Source organism: Triticum urartu, chromosome 1, assembly GCF_003073215.2.
Source record: "Triticum urartu cultivar G1812 chromosome 1, Tu2.1, whole genome shotgun sequence".
NCBI classification, from domain to species: Eukaryota; Viridiplantae; Streptophyta; class Magnoliopsida; order Poales; family Poaceae; genus Triticum; species Triticum urartu.
Window position 1 is genome coordinate 486,834,227 of NC_053022.1, and position 20,512 is coordinate 486,854,738.

The 20,512-nt window shown below is 51.9% G+C and overlaps 1 pseudogene; it reads left to right on the forward strand.

Moving 5' to 3' along the window:
* The first annotated feature begins 884 nt into the window (after positions 1–884).
* On the forward strand, positions 885–2,059 carry LOC125532945 (annotated as a pseudogene).
* The last annotated feature ends 18,453 nt before the right edge of the window (positions 2,060–20,512 follow it).

Below are 20,512 nucleotides of genomic sequence, written 5' to 3' on the forward strand. Positions count from 1 at the left end.
ACCGCCGGATCTGGGGGTGTCCCCCGATGGGGGCCGGGCGCGCCTTAAATCCGTGGATGTTCGCCCCCCCGGCCAGTTTTTCCTCTTCGGGCCAGGCCGACCCGGTGGAGGAGGGATGGACGGTGGTCAAATCCCGGAAGAATGGGAGGGCAGGCTCCCGCTCGGCGGATCGAGGCGGACGTGCTTCGATCTCGCGTCCGGTCCGGCGCAGATCCTTCAATGCCGCTGCTGGGAGGGAGGCCTTCTTAAGCCAGTTTAGAGGTAAATGTTTCCGCTGCCTTAGTAAGCGCCACCGCCGTGTTGACTGCCGGGATCCCCTCCGCTGCATCATTTGCAAGCGCGTTGGGAATTTTGGCAAGGAGTGCCCGCAAAATCCCAGAAACGGTGGCCCAGGAGGGGCTGCCAGTGCTCGCCTGAAGTTCCCGGCGGAGTGCAGAGCTCCGGTCCGCGACCGCGTCGTCTTCCCGCCTCCGCCCCCCTGCACCCATGGCAAGCCTTGCTCTCTGCGACCCGGCTAGGCGGCCGCGCGAGAGCCGCAAGGTCATCGTGGCCTCCCCGCGTTGGAGCTTGAGAAGCACGTCCTGCGCCAGCACGTGGTCACCCTGACTGCCGCGGACCGCTCGCACTCCACCACCCCCGCGGCGGTGGGCAAGGTCATCCTTGAGCAGCTCTCCACCCCTCCGCACCTGCTCCGCGTCACTGCCCACCAGCCTGAAGCCTTCCTTGTCCACTTCGACCTCCCTGCGCACCAGGACAACGCCGTGCGCCGCGACGTCATCAAGGTTGAAGGCTGCAAGTACCTCATCAGGGCCTGGAACGAAGACGACCACGCCGCGCTCCTCAAGTTTCATCATCACATGCGCGTTGTGGTGGAAGACCTGCCCATGCAGTTTTGGTCGCTGCCGGGTGCGGATGAGGCCTTCGGCAACATCGGCCGCGTCGACCGGCTCGATTCGCGCACCCTGGAGAGGGGGCACACCAGGACCTTCGCGTTCTGGCTCTGGGTCTGGGACGTTGCCCACATCCCCACCAGGTGCGCGCTCTGGGTGCTCAGGCGGGGTGCGGGCCGGAAGGACGAGATCATCGGCCTCGCCCCCGCGGACCGCCTCATCCCCCCGCCACCCGACGTCCGGCGCTATGACCTGCTGATCCATGTCGACCTGCTGGAGGATTGGTCACCCCTCTCACTGCGCTCGTCTCACTCTGGCCAGAGCGGGCTGCCCTCCTCGGACAAAGACGACGACCGCCCCTTCCCGCGCATCGAGCCTGGCACCTGGGTGGCGCATGTCGAAGACGGGCAGGGCAGGGCCCGCAGCAGGGCGCCGCGCGTCAGGGCTGGGGGCTGTGGCCCTATGCTCGGTGGGGGCGCTCGCGACCATGAGGAGGACGGTGGAAGTGGTGGTTCCGGCGCAAGCCGTTCTTGGAAGGATCACCTGCTCGGTCGCGGCTGCCACGCCAGGGGCTGCGACGGAGACGTGATCAAGGACGCGCGCCGACGCTGCAACAGATCGCCCGCCGGCCACCGCCACGCGGCTGGTCGTCATGGCCGCCCTGCCACTGGGAGGGCCTCCGGCACTCCAGTCCTGCGCGCCACCCCGCCACTCCCCCTACGCTCGGCCGCCCCAGCGATGGAGGTAGACCCGGTGGCCCAGTTCTTCTCCTTCTCTGACAACGGTCGTGCCCTCTCTCCGCCCCCGTGCACGGACTGCATGCAACTGGAGATGGAGAACGCCATTTAGGAGGCGCTGGTCACCCCTCTGGCTTTCGAAGATGGTGGCCGCTCGCCTTCTCCACCCACCGCCAAGCCTGCCGAGTAGGAGAGCCTGGAAATGCTGCCGTGCCTGCTGCCCTGCATCGCCTCCCCTGCAGCAGCGACGGTGGGCTTCCAGATGGACGCGGTCATCCAGCAAGTGGGGTCCATGCAGATAGGCAGCAGTCAGGCGCAGGCGGCCGAGCTGTTTGCAGCGGTCCCTCCTCCGATCCTCCCAAGCCAGCCTCCCCGTCCTCGCCACTCCGCTTCGCCCAAGTCCAGGGCTACCTCCGCCCCCTCCCGTCGTAGTGCTCGGCAGGCAGCAGCTGGCATCTCCACCCCGGTGGCGCAGAGGGCGATGTTGCGCCTCGTCCAGGAGCTTGGTGAGCTCGGCCCGAAGGACAAGATGAATCCAAAAGCGGCTGCGCAGATCATGAAGCGTTTCCAGGAACCCCTCTCCGACGGCGACATCGCTGCAATCGCCAAGCTGACAGGCCTCGACCAGGAAGCTCTCAATATCGCCGCGGGCATGGCGGGGATCGCCGATGCAGAGGAGCTCATGCAAGTCTGATCATGTCTGTAGTATTAGCAGTAGTTAGTCTCCGCCAGCGGCTGGTCCTAAACCAGCTTGAGTTAGGTCTACTCTTCATGTGTAGTTCTTCGATGTTGTGTCTTAATCATCGACAACGGGGTTTTGGGGCTATTGGTGGCCGTCGTCGCCCCTGGTGCTGCTATAAGGTGCCCCCGTTCTGTGTTAGTAATATCTTCAGTTGGCGGAGTAGATTTAGTTTCTTCGATGTATGACGGCAATTTAGTCTTCATGTCCTGGAACGTCAGAGGTTTGAACTGCCCGGCGAAGCGCACGGTCGTCAGCGACGTAGTTTCTTCTCATAGAGTAGCGGTGCTATGCCTACAGGAAACCAAAATCGATTCTTGGACGATGGTGGTAGCTTGTGAGATAGGCGGTAGTAGATTGCAGGGATGTGTAGTGCTGCCTGCAATCGGGACCAGAGGTGGAGCGGCGATTTTCTGGGATAAAGATGCAGTCGACGTAGTTTCTCACTATTTGGGTGGCTTTTCCATCACGGCAAAAGTGCGTGAACTGAGCTTGGGGCGGCATTTTTGGATGACCACGGTCTATGGCCCGACAGATGACGCGCAGAAAGAGAATTTCCTTGCGGAAATAACTGCTGCTGCCCCTCCTTCTGATGAACCGTGGATGATCAACGGGGACTTCAATATGATCTATCAAGCTAGAGACAAGAGCAATCCAAACATAAACAGGAGAATGATGGGAAAATTCCACAGAGCCATCGACCAAGCTGGACTCAAGGAGATCAAGTGCAAAAATCGGCGTTTCACATGGAGTAATGAAAGGGAAAACCCTACTCTCTGTAGCATTGACAAAGTTTTTTGCAACGCGGGCTGGGAAGATTTGCACCCCGATCATCTGTTGGTTGCTGCCTCAACATCGTTCTCCGACCACTGTCCTCTGGTGCTCGCTGCAGTGGACACGCCAGCACAAAAAGCTAGGTTCAGGTTTGAAAATTTTTGGCCTAAGTTACCACACTTCTCGGAAACAGTCCTTCATGCCTGGCAAAGGCCGGTGCCACACGGCTGCCCTTTTGTCCGAATCAAGAAGAAGCTCGAGAGGACTGCGGCTGACCTGAAGATCTGGAGCAAGGCCACTTTTGGAAAAGCGAAAATGCAGCTGCACATCGCAAATGAAGTGATACGCCTGTTAGATGTGGCTCGAGAAAGCAGAAGGCTCACGACTGCAGAGTTTCATCCGAGAAAGCAACTCAAGCTAAAAGTGTTAGGGCTGGTAGCCATTGAAAGAGCCAGGCGAAAACAAGCTTCAAGGATTACCTGGCTGTGCGCGGGAGATGCAAACACCAAGCTTTTCCATGCAAAAATGAGATCTAGAAGAAGAAAAAATTTCATACATTCTCTCAGGGAGGGTGGCTCGGAGATTTTCGATCATGCAGGGAAAGAGAGGATCCTTCATGACCATTTCACCAAGTTTTTGGGCAAGCAAGATGATCGGAAAACCACCCTTAACTAGGAGAGGCTGGCCATCCCCACAATCGACCCGCAAGGCCTAGACTCACCGTTCTCCATGGCGGAGGTTTGGGCCGCTATCATTTCCTCCCCAACAGATAAAGCACCCGGGCCGGACGGATTCACGTGACAATTTTATCGCTCCTATTGGCACATCATTCAGGAATGGCTGTCTTTCACAAGTTCCATCAGCTGGCAGGGCAAAGCTTTGCAGAGATAAACAGTGCCGTGATCACGCTGCTCCCAAAGAAGAATGGTGCCTCTGAGGTCAACCACTACCGGCCGATTAGCCTGATACACTCAGTTGCCAAGCTCATCTCAAAAGTTCTTTCTGCAAGGCTAGCGGGGGTTCTTGCTGCAATCATTTCACCGGCACAGAATGCTTTCCAGAAAGGCAAATGCATACATGATAGTTATCAATATGTTCAGAGCTGCGTTAAGATGTTGCACAAAACAAAGAAGAAGGCGTTGTTCTTCAAGTTAGATATAGCGAAAGCCTTTGATTCTGTGTCCTGGGAGTATCTGCTCGAGCTCATGCAGAAAATGGGCTTCCCGCCCAGATGGAGAAATTGGATTGCGTTGCTTCTCTCATCTGCTTAGTCTTCCTGTATGCTAAATGGAATGCAAGGCCCAACCATATCCCATGGCTGTGGATTCAGGCAGGGCGACCCGCTCGCTCCCCTGCTTTTCATTTTGGCAATCGATCCCTTGCACCGACTCCTGGAGGCTACTGTAGAGGAGGAAATGATAGCTAATCTGCCGGGCCGTGGCATCAGCATGCGGATTAGTTTGTACGCTGACGATGCTGTCATTTTCGCAAATCCAGTGAAGGAGGAAGTGGACACGCTGCTATACCTGCTTCGCAGATTTGGGGAGGCTACGGGACTGAAACTGAACCAAGAGAAATCTTCAGTCATCCCAATAAACTGCGGTGATGTTCAGCTATCGGTAGTTCTGGAAAACTTTGGAGGGCAGCAGTCCAACTTCCCAACCACCTACCTAGGGCTCCCAATCTCTCCAAGGAAGCTGAAACTGGTGCATTTTCAGTTCATCATCGACCGGATCCGCTTTAAGTTGGCTGGATGGAAAGGAAAACTGATGAACATGGCCGGTCGGCGTGTCCTGGTGCGCGCAGTTTTGACAGCCCTGCCGGTTTTTGCTATGACTGTTCTAAAAGTGCCGAAAAAAATTCCTGAAAGAGGTGGACAAGGATCGGAGACAATTCCTATGGGCTCAAGATGAAAACTTAACTGGTGCCAAGTGCAAGGTAGCCTGAGGAGATGTTTGCCTCCCGCTAGCCAAGGGGGGGGGGTTGGGTTGCTCGACCTCCATCGTTTTAGTACTGCTCTCAGGCTACGCTGGCTGTGGCTTACTTGGCAGCAGCCGCGGAGACCTTGTATGAGCTTTCCAGCCCCATGTGACAATGAAGATCGCGAGATGTTTTCATCTGCTACCTCGGTGCAGTTGGGCAACGAAAAATTGGCGCCCTTCTGGACTAGCAACTGGATCGGGTCTTCCACACTACACCGCGAGTTCCCTGCTCTGTTCCACCATTCAAGAAGGAAAAATAGGACGGTTGCAGATGCATTGACAGAGGACAAATGGGTGCGAGATCTTCGACATGGAAACACTGCGGAGATCGCTCTGGAGTTCTTGCAAATGTGGAGGAAGATTCAGAGGGCAGGCATCGTGCTTTCCTCCGAGGAGGACAAGATCAGCTGGGTTGCCGGAAGAGGAGGCGGCTCTTACTCGGCCAGGGCTGCGTACAATCTTCAAATCAATGATGTCCCTTCCTCGGGGATCAAAGTAGCATGCTAGAAGGCTTGGGCGCCAGGCACAGTGAAAATCTTTGCCTGGCTTCTCCTCAAGGACAGGTTATGGTGCAACGATCGCTTGCAACATCGAGGATGGCCTAATGGGTATTTCTGCACCTGTTGCAACAGAAATTTGGAGAGTTCCACACACCTTTTCTGGGACTGCCCATTCACTCGATCAGTCTGGCAGACAATGTCTTCTAGATTTGGCTGTGCAGCACTGAAAGAGGAGCAGGAATCGAACCACAACTCTCTTAGACACTGGGAACGGCTCGTCGCCATGACGCCTCAAAGCTGCAGAAAGGGCCTCAAGACAATGTTGTTGTTGATCACCTGGGAGCTTTGGAAAGTGAGGAACGCATGTGTCTTCAGGGGGAAAATGCCACAGACGGAGGATGTTCTACGAGCCATTAGGGGCATGCTGGAGCTTTGGCGGCTTGCAGGAGCAAGATGTCTTGAGCCCCCGCTCGGGGAAGATGTAGCGAGATAAAACCTTCGCTTCTTTTAGTTTGGGAAGCTAGATCTCCCAATTTCTGGTAAACCATGATCACTTGATAATCCTTGTATTTTCCGTTGCTTTCTTCTAAATCAATGAAGCCGGTGACCCCGGATCTTTAAAAAAAAATTAGCATGTGCCACCATTTTAAGATTCATGTGCGGAATCGAATACACCAGAAAGCGTTCCCTAAAAAACCACATAGCATATTCATTAAAAGTTGTGGAGGCTTCAAAGTCTACGCGCAAACTAAGAATCTACTCCCCCATTCCTAAATATTTGTCTTTTTAGAGATTTTAAATGGACTACCACATACGGATGTATATAGACATATTTAGAGTGTAGATTCACTCATTTTGCTTAGTATGTAGTCACTTGTTCAAATCTCGAGAAAGACAAATATTTACGAACGAAGGGAGTATGTAATACAACTGAGGGAGTCCTAGATTAGGGGGTCTCCGAACAGCCGGACTATATCCTTTGGCCGGACTGTTGGACTATGAAGATACAAGATTGAAGACTTCGTCCCGTGTCCGGATGAGACTCTACTTGGCGTGGAAGGCAAGATAGGAAATACGGATATGTATATCTCCCCCTTTGTAACTGACCTTGTGTAACCCTAGCCCTCTCCGGTGTCTATATAAACTGGAGGGTTTTAGTCCGTAGGACAACATACAATCATACCATAGGCTAGCTTCTAGGGTTTAGCCTCTCTGATCTCATGGTAGATCTACTCTTGTACTACCCATATCATCAATATTAATCAAGCAGGACGTACGGTTTTACCTCCATCAAGAGGGTCCGAACCTGGGTAAAACATCGTGTTCCCTGCCTCCTGTTACCATCCGCCTTAGACGCACAGTTCGGGACCCCCTACCCGAGATCTGCCGGTTTTGACACCGACATTGGCGCTTTCATCGAGAGTTCCTCTGTGTCGTCGCCGTTAGGCTTGGTGGCTCCTACTATCATCGATAGCGATGCAGTCCAGGTGTAAGTGCATCTAGTGCCCCTTAGTGATTTTGGTGTATTGAAGACTTATAGGTTAAGGGACTAATGTGTTTGTGAGTGTACACAGGTCTATAAGTCTATGAGGAGTTTGATATTTAGAGAGAAAGTCGACCCATAAAAATGAAGTTCTTCGACTGAAGACTTTGTATCTCTGAAGACTTTCTGAAGACTTTGAAAGTGAAGAAATTGGTGTGACCGTGAAGACTTGGTATTCATTCGAGGAACATGAAGCGTGAAGACTTTTGTTTTCGTAGTTTCATTTTCTCTTTCTTGAGTCATAGGAAACACCGTACTGTTAAAGGGGGTCGAGGAAATACTAAGGAAAAATTTCCATGTGATGCTCAACTCAAAATCCTACCCCTACCAATCCCTTCGAGTGAAGCCATTGGAAATCTCATACAGTTCAGTCAATTTCTTCAGTGACAGAGACGATGTTCTTCTGGTCTCTGAGGAATTTGTCCTGACTGAGTAGTTAGGAATTCGCCAGTGCGGATTTGCTACACAGTGAGGAACATGATAGCCCTGAGGATTTTGCTACTCAAAATTCCCACCATTGTTGTGCTATGCGTCAGCTGTCTCAAAATATCTATCCACCTAACGGTCATATCATTGAAGGGCATTTATGTCTTATCATGTCGGGCTGCTCCCTAGGCTATAAATAGCCGCCCCTACAACCACTAGCTGCTTGGCTGCTCCGAGAGAAACTGACACTTGTCATTTGAGAGCAACCCATCCTCCGAGGACTTTGAGCGAAAATCATCAAGTGAGGAAAAACCAAAAACCCAAAACCCAAACACCTACAAACCCCAAGTGATTGAGCATCACTAAAGAGATTGATCCTGCGTGGATCCGACGCTTGTTACCTTTGAAGACTGTGCTTCTTCCAGGTGGTTAGGCGTCATGGTCTAGAGCATCCAAGAGGAATTGTGGATCGCCGAGTGACCAAGTTTGTGAAGGTTTGGAAGTCACCTGAAGACTTACCACGAGTGATTGGACGAGGTCTGTGTGACCTTAGTTCAAGGAGAATATGGTGAGGACTGGGTGTCCTGAGCTGCGTGTTCAGGACTGGGTGTCCGGAACTGTGTTGTCCTCAAGTTTAAATACTCAACCGCTCCAACCAGACGTACAACTGAGACAGCAGTTGGAACTGGTCCACCAAATCATTGTCTTCACCAAGCTTACTGGTTCCATTTCCTCAACTCTTTCATTTCCTCATAATTGAGTTGTGTACTTGTTCATATCTGTGTTTGAAGACTTTGACTGAAGACTTTCTCAATTTCCGCAGTTCAATTTCTTCAGTCTGCTTGTCTTCATCCTGTGTTATCCTGTGCTTACGCTTCCTATACTCTGTGCCTGTCTTCATTTCATCATGATGACTATGCTTGTATTCTGTTATGTTTACTGTTGAGTACTTATTCCGCTGCTAGTAGTTCTTCGCTAAGGAATTTCCTCACCGGCAAATTCCTCAGTGAAGAATTTCATAGAAATCGCCTATTCACCCCCTGAGGGAGTCCTAGATTAGGGGGTGTTCGGGTAGCCGGACTATACCTTCAGCCGGACTCCAGGACTATGAAGATACAAGATTGAAGACTACGTCCCGTGTCCGGATGGGACTTTCCTTGGCGTGGAAGGCAAGCTTGGCGATGCGGATATTCAAGATCTCCTACCATTGTAACCGACTCTATGTAACCCTAACCCTATCCGGTGTCTATATAAACCGGAGGGTTTTAGTCCGTAGGACAACTTCATCAACTCCATAGACAACAATCATACCATAGGCTAGCTTCTAGGGTTTAGCCTCCTTGATCTCGTGGTAGATCTACTCTTGTACTACCCATATCATCAATATTAATCAAGCAGGACGTAGGGTTTTACCTCCATCGAGAGGGCCCGAACCTGGGTAAAACATCGTGTTCCCTGCCTCCTGTTACCATCCGGCCTAGATGCACAGTTCGGGACCCCCTACCCGAGATCTGCCGGTTTTGACACCGACATTGGTGCTTTCATTGAGAGTTCCTCTGTGTCGTCGCCTTTAGGCCCGATGGCTCCTTTGATCATCAACAACGATGCGGTCCAGGGTGAGACTTTTCTCCCCGGACAGATCTTCGTCTTCGGCGGCTTCGCTCTGCGGGCCAATTCACTTGGCCACCTGGAGCAGATCGAAAGCTACGCCCCTGGCCATCAAGTCAGGTTTGGAAGCTTAAACTACACGGCTGACATCCGCAGAGACTTGATCTTCGACGGGTTCGAACCACGGCCAAGCGCGCCGCACTATCTCGAGGGGCATGATCTAGCTCTGCCTCCGGACAGTGCCCTGGAGGCCGCACACGCATCGGTTCCGACCCCTAACTCGGAGCCTATTGCGCCAATCGAGGACGAATGGTTGGACGTCACCTCGGGGGCTGCGATCTCAAAGGCGATCGAGCCGAACGCTAGCCCCGCACTCTGCATGACCCGTGACTCCAAGGATGCGGACTCTTCCTCGGACTCCGAACCCCCCGCGCCCCTGCCAATCGAATCCGATTGGGCGCCGATAATGGAGTTCACCGCCGCAGACATCTTTCAGCACTCGCCTTTTGGCGTCATCCTGAATTCTCTTAAGTCTCTCTCTTTATTAGGAGAGCCCTGGCCGGATTACGGTCAGCGAGGATGGGATACAGACGAAGAAATTCAAAGCCCACCCACCACCCACTTTGTAGCCACTGTCGACGATCTAACTGACATGCTTGACTTCGGCTCCGAAGACATCGACGGTATGGACGACGATGTAGGAGACGAACAGGAACCAGCACCTGTAGGGCGCTGGAAGGCCACCTTGTCATATGACATATATATGGTGGATACTCCAAAAGATGGACATGGCGATGGAACAGTGGGGGATGACACCCCCAAGAAATAGCCAAAGCGCCGGCGTCAGCGGCGCCGCTCTAAATCCCGCCAAAGCAAAAACGGTGATTCTGGCATGGGAGATAATACTACCCCGGACAGCGCCGAAGAACACCCACCTCAGCAAGATTCGGCACAGGAAGATGGAGAAGCCAGCCCTCATGAGAGAGCAGCAGACCAAGAGGTCGAGGATGATAACTATATGCCTCCCTCAGAAGATGAGGCAAGCCTCGATGACGACGAATTCGTCATACCATCAGACCCCGCTGAACAAGAGTGTTTCAAACGCAGGCTTTTAGCCACGGCAAGCAGCCTCAAGAAAAAGCAGCAACAGCATAGAGCTGCCCAAGATTTGCTAGCTGACAGATGGACTGAAGTCCTTGCGGCCGAAGAGTATGAACTCGAACGCCCCTCCAAGAGTTACCCAAAGCGCAGGCCGCTACCCCGATCAGAGGAGGAAGCACCTACATCACCAGCGCACGACATGGCAGACCGGCCACCTCGCGGCCGCGACAGAGAGGCCTCTCGGCCCTCCACCCAAGCCATGCCCCGACGCCGCTCAACTAAGGCACGGGAAAATGCACCAGACCTGCGAGACGTACTGGAGGACAAGGCAAGACAAACAAGATCGATCTACGGATCGCGCAGGCGCCCTACGGCACGTGACGATGATCTTCACTCCGGATACAACAAATCCGGCCGGGCCGAACACAACAGACATAGCTCTTCCGAGCTGCGTTGTGATATAGCCCAGTACAGAGGCGCCGCACACCCGCTATGCTTCACGAATGAAGTAATGGATCATAAAATCCCAGAGGGTTTTAAACCCGTAAACATCGAATCATACGATGGCACAACAGATCCGGCGGTATGGATTGAGGATTATCTCCTTCACATCCACATGGCACGCGGCGATGATCTACACGCCATCAAATACCTCCCGCTCAAACTTAAAGGACCGGCCCGGCATTGTCTTAACAGCTTGCCAGCAGACTCAATTGGTTCTTCGGAGGACCTGGAAACCGCATTCCTCGACAACTTCCAGGGCACTTACGTGCGACCACCGAATGCCGACGACTTAAGCCACATAATTCAGTAGCCAGAGGAATCGGCCAGACAATTCTGGACACGGTTCCTAACAAAGAAAAACCAGATAGTCGATTGTCCGAACGCAGAGGCCCTAGCAGCCTTCAAACATAACATCGGCGATGAGTGGCTTGCCCGGCACCTGGGACAGGAAAAGCCGAAATCTATGGCAGCCCTCACGACACTCATGACCCGCTTTTGCGCGGGATAAGACAGCTGGCTAGCTCGCAGTAACAACTTATCAAAGAACCCTGGTAATTCGGATACCAAGGACAAAAGTGGCAGGACACGTCGGAATAAGCAAAAACGCCGCATTAGCAGTGACAGCAATGAAGACACGGCAGTCAATGCCGGATTCAAAGGCTATAAATCCGGTCAGCGGAAAAAACCATTCAAAAAGAATACTCAGGGCCCGTCCAGTTTGGACCGAATACTCGATCGCTTGTGCCAGATACATGGCACCCCCGAAAGGCCAGCCAATCACACTAACAGGGATTCTTGGGTGTTCAAGCAGGCAGGCAAGTTAAGGGCCGAAAACAGAGACAAGGGGCTGCACAGCGACGACGAGGAGGAGCCCAAGCCGCCGACACAAGGGACAGAAGGGCTTTCCCCCACAAGTGCGAACGGTGAACATGATATACGCAACCCACATTCCCAAGCGGGAGCGGAAGCGTGCGCTACGGGACGTATACACGATGGAGCCAGTCGCCCCAAAGTTCAACCCATGGTCCTCCTGCCCAATCACTTTTGATCGAAGGGACCATCCCACTAGCATCCGTCATGGCGGCTTCGCCGCATTGGTTCTCGACCCAATCATCGACGGATTTCATCTCACAAGAGTCCTCATGGACGGCGGCAGTAGCCTGAACCTGCTTTATCAGGATATAGTGCGGAAAATGGGCATAGATCCCTCAAGGATTAAGCCCACAAAAACGTCCTTTAAAGGCGTTATACCAGGTGTAGAAGCCAACTGTACAGGCTCAGTAACACTTGACGTGGTCTTCGGATCCCCGGATAATTTCTGAAGCGAAGAGTTAATCTTCGATATAGTCCCGTTTCGCAGTGGATATCACGCCCTGCTCGGACGAACCGCATTCGCAAAGTTCAATGCAGTGCCGCACTACGCATATCTCAAGCTCAAGATGCCAGGCCCTCGAGGAGTAATCACGGTCAACGGAGACACCGAACGCTCCCTCCGTACGGAGGAGCACACGGCGGCTCTCGCAGCGGAAGTACAAAGTACCCTTCTTAGGCAATTCTCCAGTCCGGCCGTTAAAAAGCCAGACACTGCCAAGCGCGCCCGGAGTAACCCACAGCAGGACCACCTGGCACACTATGAGCAAGCGTAGCAATGCGGCCCCAACCCCAGCTCTCGCGACATAGCGAAACCAGTACCTCGCATACATAACTACGCCCTTGAAATACCATGGGCACAGGGGGAGGAGCACAATAACGACATGCCCAAAATACGGCTTAAAACGTACTAAGGGCTGCCGGATTCTTTTTTTTTCTTACTTTCAGGACTCCATACTTCGGATGACCTGTTCGGCAATTCGACTGCCGCACAAACGATGCAAGATCCAGGGAGGCAGACAAGCCATGCCGCATTATGGAACTCCCAGGTGGTCTCTGTTACGAGCGGTATACCTATTTTAAACACAATTCCGCGGCCTGCCCCTGGTCAGGACATACTACATAGTCCAATATCTTTTGCTTACCGCACTATTTGTATCGTTCGGCTTTGATAAATAGCCTCTCTATAAACAATGCATAGCTTTCTGTCTATTTTTTGCATTATCATCTTTTCATATATATGTTTATGACATGTTGCACCCGTACACTGTGGTAGGGCAAAATACGCCAGGGGCTTTAGTACCCATAAATATGGCGTGAGAAGCCCGTACACTTTCACAAGTGCGGCACCCCGAACTTATAGCACTATATGCATCGGCTCCGAATCATGATTTGGGTCAATAGTTGGGTTTGCCCGGCTCCTATGTTTTGGTGCCTTACGTTCCGCTATATCGGCTAAGGTAGCACTAGGAGAACCACTGCGATTGTGCCCCGGTTGAGCTGGGTTAAGCACCTCAGTGGAGAAAGCTAAAACTGACTGTCATGATGAGGCATGAGACCGGTCGCTGTTCGAGAGGTTTTTCGAGTCCCTAAAGACTTATGCCGCTTCGAGCGAGGAGCTGGCTTTGTCCGGCCAAGGCGTGGATAGCGCCCCGAACTCGGTCTTCCGAACTAGGGGCTTCGCCGAAATTTAAAATTATAGAGTTCTATGGCTAAGTGAGAGTGTTCAAGCATTATAGTCCGATTGCCTGGTTCGTTGTGCTGAGCGCCTCCCTCGAAGGACCCAACTATGGGAAAAAGAGCGCTCAGGTTTATCCCGAACACCCCGGCACTAGTGGCATGGGGGCAGAAGCCGACAACTGGCCATCTCTCAATTTTTTGATGAATGGCCGCACAGAAAGTAATATTTTAAATTCAACAAGCATTGCTTAGCGCATATGAACAAGTTTTCAGCGCACAGGATAAACACGAGCGAGTTTATTCAAAAATTACATCCTTGGTACATTCATCCGCCACAAGGCGGGCACCCGCAATAACATCCTTATAATAGTTCTCGGGCTTGCGATGCTCCTTCCCCGGCGGCGGCCTGTCCCTCACAAGCTTCTCACCGTCCAGCTTACCCCAATGCACCTTTGCACGGGCAAGGGACCTACGGGCACCTTCGATGCAGACGGAGCGCTTGATGACCTCGAGCCTTGGACAGGCCTCCACCAGTCGCCGCATCAGCCCAAAGTAGCTCCTAGGCAGGGCCTCTCCGGGCCACAGCCGAACTATGAAGCCCTTCATGGCTTGTTCGGCCACCTTGTGGAGCTCGACCAGCTGTTTCAGCTGGTCGCTCAAGGGCACAGGGTGTCCGGCCTCAGCATACTGACACCAGAACACCTTCTCCGTCGAGCTGCCCTCTTCGGCTCGGTAGAATGCGGAGGCGTCGGATACGCTATGGGGAAGATCTGCGAATGCCCCTGGAGAGCTCCGGATTCGGGTAAGTAACAAGCACTTTACTTTTATACTTCTGCTTTGCATAAAGAAAGCCTTACCCGCCGCTATATTTTTCATCTCCTCCAACTCTTGGAGGGCCTTTTGGGCTTCGGCCTTGGCGGACTTGGCAGTCTCAAGGGCCGCCGCGAGCTCGGACGCTTTCGTCTTGGACTCAAGCTCCAAACTCTCATGTTTTTTCATGAGAGCCTGAAGCTCCTGCTGCACCTCGCCAACCTGGCCCTCAAGTTTCTCTTGCTCGGAGCACTCCGCGGCCGTTTTCTTTTCGGCCTCGGACAGCGCCTGCTTGAGGGTCGCCACCTCAGTTGTGGTCCCTACAATAAGCAGTACAATCCTGTTATTCTTTTTGCAATCAAGCCTTTCTATAGGCACTTTTTCTATAAGGTATTTCTTACCTTCTTTCTCCTCAAGCTGCCGTTTGGCAAGGCCGAGCTCTTGCTCGGTCCACTCGAGGCCCTGTTTCAGGGCACCCACCTTCGCAGTCAGTGCGGCGGTGGCCAGCAGCGAAGCCTGCATACGCATATTGACTCTTTGTTGTTAGACTCCTGCGAAATTTAATAGATCCTCTATTCGGCTTTTCTTTCCGAACGCCAAACAGAGCATCAGGGGCTACTGTCTATGCGGTTATATTTTTACATATTTTTTACTTACCTCGAAGCCTGTTAGAAGGCTAGCGCAAGCTTCACTCAGTCCGCTCTTGGCGGACTGAACCTTCTGGATCACTGTACTCATAATAGTACGGTGCTCCTCGTCGATGGAGGCGCCATCAAGCACCTCCAGCAGATTGTCCGGCACCTCCGGTTGGACGGAGGCTGCCGACTCAGAAGGCTTACTCCTCTTGGAAGGAGTTCACCTACCGCGGTCCGGAACTGTGGAAGATTCCGGCGCGGTGTCCGGCACAAAGCAGGACTGGGAGCCCTGGGGGGCCTTATCCCCTTCACTCCTGGACTTCGGGAGGTTGCCTTGCGGCTCCTCCGGGACCACCTCCTCCTGCCCCGGAGCTTGATGCGACGCCACTTTGGCGTCGTCTGCAGCGCGGGGGGAGACAGCGGGCGGAACTGAGTTCACGTCCGATGAGTCCAGGGAGCCGCCCGACAATTCGTCGAGTCCGGCCCGGGGCGGACTGCATAATTACATTCGACATTAGGGAAAGCTGTGCAACAAAGGAACATCATGAGTTACTCTGATATCCGAACTTACGATTTCGCCGGACGCTTGGCCCTGTCTGGCCACTCCTCTTCGCCCTCTTCGGCGTCAGGGGCGTAGTCCGGTGGAGGGGTCTTCCTTTTCCTAGACCCCTCGGCCTCCCCCGTTGGGGCGGCCTTCCTCTTCTCTCCTCCCTCCGCTGGGGGGGAGAGTTTTCTTCTTCCTCCTCCTCGTTTTCACGGGAGGAGGGCGTCTCGGGCTCATCAGATGACGAGTCCGACACTACCACATTGCGGGCACTCTTTCGAGTCCCCGTGGTCTTCTTCTTCTTGGCCTTCTTCTCCGGCACCACATAAGGCGCCAGAGCCAGCAGCTTCACTACTAGAGCTGGAGCTGGGTCTTCGGGCAGCGGAGCCGGACAGTTAATTGGTCCGGACATCGCCCGCCAAGCCTGTCAAAGGTAAGGGAGTTTAGATCCCGCATAGAGTCAAACTATGAAAAAAGCTTAACATCCTGTAAAAGGTGTAGATGGCTTACCTCGCTAGCGTGACGCTGCGAGCTGTATCCGCGGTCCTCGGAAGCGGATGCGGGAGCCTCGGCGCCCTTGAATAGCATCTTCCAGGCGTCTTCGTATGTCGTGTCGAAGAGCCTGCTGAGGGTTTGATGCTGCGTCAGGTCGAACTCCCACAGATTAAAATCCCGTTGTTGGCACGGGAGGATCCGGCGGAAGAGCATAACCTGGATTACATTAACAAGCCAGATTGGCTTGTTCACTAGGGACTAGATGCATGTTTGCAATCCGGTCACCTCTTTTTCGTCACCCCACGACAGGCCCGTCTCTTTCCAGGACACAAGCCGCGTGGGGGGTCCGGATCGGAACTCGGGGGCTGCGGTCCATTTCGGATCGCGCGGCTCGGTGATGTAAAACCACCCGGATTGCCATCCCTTTAGGGTCTCCATAAAAGAGCCCTCGAACCATAGGACATTGGCCATCTTGCCCGCCATGGCGCCTCCGCACTCCGCCTGGCTGCCGCGCACCACCTTGGGCTTGATGTTGAAGGTCTTGAGCCAGAGGCCGAAATGGGGGCGGACGCGAAGAAAAGCCTCGCACACGACGATAAACGCCGAGATGTTGAGGATGAAGTTCGGGGCTAGATCGTGGAAATCCAGGCCGTAGTAGAACATGAGCCCTCGGACAAATGGGTGGAGTGGAAAACCCAGTACGCGGAGGAAGTGGGGGAGAAATACTACCCTCTCATGGGGCCTTGGGGTGGGGAGAAGCTGCCCCTTTTCGGGAAGCCGGTGCGCGATGTCCTTGGACAGGTATCCGGCCTTCCTTAGCTTCCTGACTTGTCCCTCCGTGATGGAGGAGACCATCCACTTGCCTCCTGCTCCGGACATTGCTGGAGAAGGTTGAGGTGGGAAGTGCGGGCTTGGGCGCTGGAGCTCAAGTGCGCAGGAGATGGATAGGCAAAGGAGGAAGAAGGCGTAGGTAAAAACGGTGGATCCTTATCCCCTTATATGGGCAGATGCGGTTGTGCGTCCCCACCTGCCTAGTAAAACTCGCTTGCCTCCCAAGCATCATGATAAGTGGCGCGGTTGGGTTACCCACGTCCGTATTTATGAGAATCCCGTAAAGGGGAGGGGGTACACGATCTCTGCTTTGACAGGACGTGCCAAGGAAACCGCCTCGCAAAACACGCTGATGTGGAAAAGTAAAAACGAGCAAAGGACTTGGCCGTAGTGTGATGTCACGCTGCGGAATACGTCAGCAGATTAGATTTGTGTTAATATTATTCTCTCTATGGCAATATGTGGAAACTTATTTTGCAGAGCCGGACACTACTCTTGGTGTTTACAATCTTCTATGAAGGACTTGGAGGAGGAACCCGCCTTGCAATGCCGAAGACAATTTGCGCGCCGGACTCGTCGTCATTGAAGCCTGGTTCAGGGGGCTACTCAGGGAGTCCTGGATTAGGGGGTGTTCGGGTAGCCGGACTATACCTTCAGCCGGACTCCAGGACTATGAAGATACAAGATTGAAGACTACGTCCCGTGTCCGGATGGGACTTTCCTTGGCGTGGAAGGCAAGCTTGGCGATGCGGATATTCAAGATCTCCTACCATTGTAACTGACTCTATGTAACCCTAACCCTATCCAGTGTCTATATAAACCGGAGGGTTGTAGTCCGTAGGACATCAGAATCAACTCCATAGACAACAATCATACCATAGGCTAGCTTCTAGGGTTTAGCCTCCTTGATCTCGTGGTAGATCTACTCTTGTACTACCCATATCATCAATATTAATCAAGCAGGACATAGGGTTTTACCTCCATCGAGAGGGCCCAAACCTGGGTAAAACATCGTGTTCCCTGCCTCCTGTTACCATCCGGCCTAGACGCACAGTTCGGGACCCCCTACCCGAGATCAGCCGGTTTTGACACCGACACCCCCCTCTAGTCGATATAACGCACTTTCAATTGGTATCAGAGCAAGGTACTCCCTTGTTCTGTGTGATTTTGGTTTGCCACCTGGAGTTTTAGTTATGTCGACCGCATGTATGATCAAGGTCTCTGCTGGGTGTCCTACCTTCGATGGGACGGACTACCCCTACTGGAAGAATAAGATGCGAATGCATCTTGAGGCAATTGATAACGATCTCTGGTATGTTGTGGAAAATGGTGTTCCCTCAGTAACACCTTCTCTGAATGCTGCTGATGTGAAGAGATTCAAGCAACTCGACTCTCAAGCGAAGAATATCATATGTGGCCATCTGAGCAATGGACAGTATGGCAGAGTGAGTGCTTTGGAGACAGCGAAGCTTATCTGGGACAGGTTGTCCAAAGTGAATGAAGGAGTCTCAACACAGCGTGACTCTCGAGTTGATGTTCTTCGCAATCTCTTCAACCACTTCAAAAGACTCGACAATGAAAATTTTCAACAAACCTTCGATCGCCTCAATGACATCTCAAATGAGCTTCAAGCACTTGGTGCCACTGACATCACCGACCATGAGGTGGTGAAGAAATTGCTGAGATCGCTTGATTCCTCATTTGACACTCTGGCATTGATGATACAAGAATGTGCTGATTACAAGTCACTTGATCCCGCTGATATTCTCAAGAGGCTAAATACTCATGAGTTCCAACTTGCTGAAAAGAGAGATCTCTATGGTTCAAGCTATGGCAGATCACGTGCACTGAAGGCCAATGCAGTATCTGAGTCCAAAGATGAAGACTCTGGTAGCAGCCTTGGTGATCCTGAAGAACTGAGCCATGATCTGGCTCTGCTCGTGAAGAAGTTCCAAAAGTTCTCAAGACGTGGTCGCCTTGGAAGACCCTCAAGGAGCAATGATTCCTCACCTAGTCACTACAAGAAGAGGCTCTGTCACAAGTGCAAGAAACCTGGACATTTCATTCAAGATTGTCCTCAATGGGAAAAGGAATCAAAGAAGAAGAAATACAAGGATTACAGTTCTGATGATGCGAAGAAAAAGAAGAAATCCACAAAATCCTCATCATCAAAATCCTCAAAGCCTTCATATCACAAGAAGAGCAGCTCCAAGAAGGCCAGGGCATTCACTGGCAAGGAAATGGACTCTAAGGCTGAATCTGAAGAAAATGAGGAAGAGGAGTCATCTGAGGAGTCCGAATCCGGAGTGGCGAGCCTTGCTCTCGCTACTGCATTCGTCAGCAAGTCTATCTTCAACACTGAAGAAAATGACCTCACCAACAAGGCTGATGAAGGGAATGATGACTACGCTCCCACCTATTCCTTCATGGCAAAGGGTGCCAAGGTACTCAAATATACCTCATCTGAATCAAGTGAGAAAGAATCTGATGAAAACCTTAAGCCCAGCTATTCTAAACTTGCTAAGATTGCTATAAAACAACAAAGGGCTTTAGACAAGGTTCAAAACATGCTAGACAAAAGTGATGATATGTTGGGTGAAGAAATGGATCGCACTGAAACTTTGACTGAAAATCTTCAAAGACTTCAGTCCAAGCTTGACAAACTTCAAACTCATCATAACACTCTCTTATCGGATCATGAGAAGCTTTCTTATGAATTTCTTCAAAGAAAGCAAGACCTTGAGAAGCTAAGAGTGAGTTATGAAGATCTTTAGAAGGAGCGCGATTCATTACTTGCTCAACAAATCAGCGCTTCTCAGGAAGAATTTGTTCCTCCGTGTTTGAAATGCATTGAACGTGAATCTGCTAATTCTTCACCTGAATGTTCAAATGCTGCTAATGTTCCAAATTCTTCACACGCCTCTGCTATCACTAATTCCTCATCTGAGGACATTTCTAGTATCACTGATGATGCAGGGTTGAAGGAATTGTACATGACAGGCATGTACAAAAGCCTCAAAGGGCATCAGGATCTTTGTGATGTGCTTAAAAAGCAGATCCTCAACAGGAACCCTAGGAAAGAGGGTATTGCCTTTGAGAGGAAACTCAATGCTGATGGTACATATTGGAAGCCTGGGCAGTACCCCAAAACTACATGGGTTGCTGCAAAGGGACCTCCAGTTGATCCATCTAACCTATCTGGATATGCATGTGAATCTCCTCATTCTGATGATGAGTCATTTGACTCCAACTACAAACTATTCAAAAATCAGAATGGTGAAGTATTTGCTAGATATGTTGGCACTAACTGCAGGAATGGTCCCCCTATGAACAAAATCTGGGTTCCCAAAAGATGCCTTGAAAATCTTCAGGTGAATGTCATCATGACGCCACCTGTGAAGAATAGGAACCCCAGATCAAATGCTTCATATGGACCAAATTCTTCATATGGATCCAAGTCCTCATACGGACAAAACTCCTCACATGGATCATATTCCTCAAAAGGATCAAAGTCCTCAAATGAACATCATCGTGCTAACCCGTCTGTTTCACAGGGAAGATCTAAGGATGATGGATATGTGCATTATTCTTCAAATTATTATGTCCATAAGTCCTCGAGGAATTTCTCTACTTACTCTTATGCTTATTATAACCCCTCTTATGTGAAACGAAATGGACTGGCTTCTATGCCATCCTTCTCGTATGGAGCTCGCAGAATGATGAACTCTTTGCCACCCCTTTAGATGTGGGTGGTGAAGAAAAAGAACTAATCTGTTCTGCAGGGTTAGGTCTCCAGACGTACGTAATCGTCTGAAAAATTTGCTGGAGACCTGAGCATGCCTG